The 4409-nt window shown below is 42.5% G+C and overlaps 1 long non-coding RNA gene across 1 annotated transcript; it reads right to left on the reverse strand.

Annotated features, from left to right (window-relative positions):
- Positions 1–1431: 1431 nt before the first annotated feature.
- Positions 1432–2202, reverse strand: LOC107377355 (uncharacterized). The gene is made up of 2 exons (XR_001571931.3): positions 1549–2202; positions 1432–1482 (listed from the first exon to the last, which is right to left on the reverse strand). It is a non-coding gene; the product is annotated as an uncharacterized lncRNA (long non-coding RNA).
- Between the last annotated feature and the right edge of the window lie 2207 nt (positions 2203–4409).

A 4409-nucleotide genomic window follows, 5' to 3' on the forward strand; every position in this document is an offset into this window, starting at 1 on the left:
CCATACTTACCCCAAAACTTCACCTCAGTTGGTTATTTTGAAAGGCTTTTATCAGTTGTTTGGAGCATTCAACAGTAAAGACAGACTCACCTGCACTCCCACGTCCCATGCAGTCCCACGCAGTCTACTCGTGTTCACATAAAAGCAATTCTTCAAAAAATCTAATCCGGCTTTGCTTCATTCAAATACTCCCCATCTTTTTCCTGTGCTTCGGCATTCACCCCAGGAATAATGACGGGACGTAAATAAGGACATCTTCAACAATGAAAGCAACTAAAGGCGCAATCTGAGTTTGATTGAGGCAGACGGGGATGCAGAAGAGAAGCTGGGTGATTTGACAAAAGGTGTGATGGTGGAGCCCTCAAATATCCGGCCATATTTTTGGTTTTCAAATCTCTGAACACATGGACTTTTTTTCCCCTCCTTTTGCTCACATGCTCGGGCTCGTCCAGGCCAGGTCCTGGGGGATGGAGGCACTTGAAGGAGTGACTGCCTAATGAGGGAGAAAATCTGTTTTACTGTGAGACAGGAGGCGCAGCAGCAATCAAAACAGATTGTATTTACATTACACGTGCACTAATTAAAGATGTAATTGACATCAACAAGGAGAGCTCAGTGCGACCCATTTAATCATTAAACTCTACTACTTCTAAACTGCCCTCGCTTGAATATATGAAAATAATCTAAATCAGGTCTCAGTGAATCTGGTGACTATGATTATTTTTGTATTGTTCGGCTCCTTTTTGGATGACGTTTTTTAGATTTTTTTCACAGCATTCCAGTTGAAATACATAAAAATCTCAATATTCTTAATTCGACTTATCAAAGAAGTTCCAAATCTTAGTGAGAAGTTTGTTTTTATTTGATAAATGTGTACATAAATGTAATTTACAGACAAAATTTATGTGACCCACAATGGTCACATAAATAACTTGAATCTGACAAAAGTAATAATAAATAAAACTTCTATGAAATGTGATCATTGAAATTCAGTCATTGCTTTTCAACCATGATTCAACAGAAAAAAATAAATAAACTCATAGAACAGGCCTGGACAAGAATGATGGTACCTCTAGCCTAATATTTAGTTGCACAACCATTTGAGACAATCACTGCAAAAAAAACAAACAATTTCTGTAACTGTCAGTGAGACTTCTGCACCTCTCAGCAGGTACTTTGGCTCACTCCTCATGAGCAAACTGCTCCAGTTGTCTCAGGTTTGAAGGGCGCCTTTTCTGGACGGCATGTTTCAGCTCCTTCCATAGACGCTGAACAGGATTGAGGTCAGGACTCATAGAAACCCACATTAGAATAATCCGATGTTCTCCTCTGTGTCATGGCGGGCGGCAATCTTTTGACCCACGACATGCAGAATCACCACACAGGAACCGGTAAGTAAGTAAAACGACTTTATTATGTACTGAAGGGCAACGAGGGGAACAGACGACGGGCAGGCTGGCAGCAAGATTTCAGGATGGAACTCTGAGGAGGGAGACAAAATGAGTATATGGAGGAATGACGGAGAATGATATTGGGAGTGGAGCTTACTGATTGCAGTAGTGGTGAGAACCTCTGGAGGGACTGGTCAGGTCCGGGTGAGCAGGAAAGCTCCAGAAGGTGATGGGACTGTTGGTCCAGAGAGTAGGTAGGAGCAGCGGTTTGGTGGAGGCAGGTGAGCGGCTGAGAGCGAGCGGCCAGGGGAGGAGACGGCGTGATCTGGTGTGCAGGAGTCCAAGCTGGTTATGGAGGTGGTGGAGTGTGAAAGAGAAACCTGGAGCAGAGCAGGGGAGGATTATCAGGGTTTCTTCTGACGACAGAAATCAAGCAGAGCTTCAAATACAGGTTAGTGACTAGGAACTAGAAATTTCACAGGATCAAGACAGGTTAAGGCTAGAGCTACCCAAGATAGAGTAATCATCCGGCGAAGTGAAGTGCCACACTGCTCCTTAAATCCCCTGGGCCGTAATGACTGGATTGGCTGCAGCTGAAGACTCTCAGACACGCCCACCTGAAAACAATGCTCAGAAAATACAGGTGAAATGCAGGAGGCTCACCACGGACCGTGACACTCTGAGCCTTCCTTGGGTGTTTTTAGCTGTGTGTTTTGTCATTATCATAGTGCAAGACCCATGACTATTGAAAACAGATCACGTGGGACTTTTCTGGACTTGTTGGGATTTCATAATTTAACTGTATTATTATTTATTATTATAACTTTATTATTAATTATTAATTTAATTATTATTACACCATACCATAAGTCTGATTTAGTGAAAAAGCATAATAAAATGCGTTGTTGTTTTTTTAGTTGGTTAAACACCATCCTCAGTAGAAATAAATGCACCTGGGGTGAATGGAGACCCATCCAAGATGGCGACCAACTGCTACACAAGCTCCAATAGGCAGTGTCAGTCCATGTCGCATCTACATATATGTCTGGATAGACCCAATTTCCAAAAATATAATGTCTGCTGGAATGAGGTGCTGAAAGGAGGGTAGAAAGCAGTTTTGACCAGGGTCAGTGTCACTGCTGGTAGCATGAGGAAGTACCTTCCCCGGGCTGTCCTACTCCTTCAGGATGGTGCATCAATAGGTGTCATTGCTAGAGGGTTTGTTGTGTCTTCCAGCACTCCCAGTACTCTAGTGAGCCTTTCCCACTAGCACCTACTTAACTTGGTTCTGCATAGTTTTCCACTAGTAACGCTATCATGGTTGCTTGTACTTTGTTCCAGCTTGGTTCCAAGCGTGCCTATCTCTAGCGGTCAATGGGCAATCAGGTGGGGTATACCCTGGACAGAGAGCCAGTCCATCGCAGGGCAACACAAAGACACACAGGACAAACTAAAACACACACACACTCACACCTAAGGACCATTTAGACAGACCAATTAACCTAACAGTCATGTTTTTGGACTGTGGGAGGAAGCCGGAGTACCTGGAGAGAACCCACGCATGCACAGGGAGAACATGCAAACTCCATGCAGAAAGATCCCAGGCTGGGAAGCGAACCCAGGACCTTCTCTAGAAACTTTAAAAACCAAATTGAAAACCTTCATGTATTCATTAGCCTTTAAAAGTCTGTTGACACAGCCATCCACCTCTGGAGCCCAGACTAGGGTGCTGCGCCCTGGATCCGACCCAGGAATCACCACTCCTGGCCTGCTGGAACAGTTTAAAACACCTGTAACTGCTCACCCTTTAATTTAGTCCTTTCATTTAAATATTTTTAATCAAAATTTAATTTTTGTGTACTTTTTGTCATGTTGATTTTAATGTTCTTGCAATACTTGAAATGCCTTTGTGCATGAAATGTGCTATATAAATAAAGCTGCCTTGCCTTGCCTAACATACATCTAATATAGACTTAGACCTGCACACTATGTACTTTAGACCTGATTTTTATGGTAATATGTTAGGTAGCCGCCAGTATTCATCAACAACAATCATTTTGTTATTTTTCTACATTTCAATGGAAATTTCCAGAGATTAAAGGTAAAAGCTACAGATTGTCTCTTTAAATCCTATTAAAATAGTAAGTAAGTAAGTGATGTTTATTTGTAAAGCACCTTCCACAGAAAGAATCACAAAGTGCTTCACACCACAAAATAATAACACAGACAATCAGCATAAAGTCATTATAAATCATTAAACCTATTGTAAGAGCAAAAGGCACATAACAATGTGGCAAGTTGGAGAAACGAGGGCCCAGGTGGGATTCGATCCCCAGATTCCCAGGTGAGAGTGCTAACCAGTCAGCCAAAGGGACATCCCCATGGTTAAATTACCAGGGCGCATAATCAATCAGGATACAGTGACAGGATGCTCACCCTGTCACACCTATAAAGCATAAGAACATAAAAATCACAAATTACAAGTACAAAAATTACAAATGACGGAAATCAATAAAAACAACAGAGTCAAACAAAACCAATAAAAGGCCTGAGTATAGAGATGTTTTTTTCGGTTGCTTTTTAAAAGACTCAGTAGGGGAGATCGCAGGGTCAGTGGTAAAGCACTCCACAGTGAGGGGGCCACTGCCTGAAAGGTCCGGTCATCTCTGGTCCAAAATCTAGTTCGGGGCACTGCCAGTAGCAGTCTGAGGATCTGAGGGAGTGTCCTGGATTGTGGATAGTCAGTAGGTCAACAATATAATTGGGTACCTGACCATGTAACGCTCTGTAAGTAAGGACCAAGATTTTGCACTGTCTCCTAAAGAAAACTGGGAGCTAGTGTAAAGTTGCTAAAACGGGTGATGTGAGCTATTCTACTGGTGCATGTTTAAAGTCTGGCTGCTGAGTTTTGGACCACCTGGAGATGTGGTAGGTCCTTCTTGCTACAGCACGTTTACTGTAGTCTAAGTGGGAAGAGATAAAAGCATGTATTATCATCTCTAGCTCCTTTATAGAAAG

This window comes from Nothobranchius furzeri, chromosome 2 (assembly GCF_043380555.1).
Source record: "Nothobranchius furzeri strain GRZ-AD chromosome 2, NfurGRZ-RIMD1, whole genome shotgun sequence".
Taxonomy (NCBI): Eukaryota; Metazoa; Chordata; class Actinopteri; order Cyprinodontiformes; family Nothobranchiidae; genus Nothobranchius; species Nothobranchius furzeri.